Raw genomic sequence first — 853 nt, 5'->3', positions numbered from 1 at the left:
TCAAATAAATTGATTAAGATTAGAGGTTACCCATTTTCCCTCCTTGAATTAATCCTAAATGTTAATTAAGGCAAAATTTCCAAAATTACACATTTGCCCCTAAGGCTCTAACACTTCATAATTTGTCAAATTCAATTCAAATGACTTTGAAATTTTTATCCTACCTCATTCATGGGTCAATTGAGACATCAAAGTAGAAAATGTGATTTTTCAAAATTTAATTTAATTTATATAATTATTTTAATGCAAAAAAAAAGATTTTTCAAAGAAAATTCCTAACTTGACCAAGGTAAATTCTAATCCCTTGAAATTTTTACTAGAGGTAGACCTAGACTAGAGAAGCTTTTGAACAAAATTTCATAATTGTTGAAATCTCTGGGATTTATTGGAATTATTTTAATTTTTAGGCTATTTAATAAGAATAAAATATTTTAGTAATAAAAATAAAATATTTTAGGTAGTCAAAATTAAGTTTTGTATTTTTGAAAAATCTCCCTAAGGTGAGAGAACTCAGAGGAGTAAATTTTGTATTTTTCTCATTTTTCCTTGATTTATTGGAATTATTTTAGTGAAAACTCATTTTTAGTCTTTTTTAAAAAATACTTTTAAGCTTTGAAATTCAATATCTTTATTTAAAAAATCAGTAAAAAATATTCTGATTGTTCCTAAGTGATTAGGAGGAAATTTAGAGCATTTTCATAAGCTTTATTATTTTTGGGGTTTTTTTATGAATTTTTAATTATTTTAGATATTTAAAATAGGTTAAAAATTAAGTTTTTATTTTAAATATAATTTTATTTTTTATAAAATATCATTGATCACAGAGAACTCAAAAAACTAAGTTTCATAATTT

This window comes from Phalaenopsis equestris, unplaced genomic scaffold, assembly GCF_001263595.1.
Source record: "Phalaenopsis equestris unplaced genomic scaffold, ASM126359v1 Scaffold000432, whole genome shotgun sequence".
NCBI classification, from domain to species: Eukaryota; Viridiplantae; Streptophyta; class Magnoliopsida; order Asparagales; family Orchidaceae; genus Phalaenopsis; species Phalaenopsis equestris.
This window is presented reverse-complemented; position numbering follows the sequence as displayed.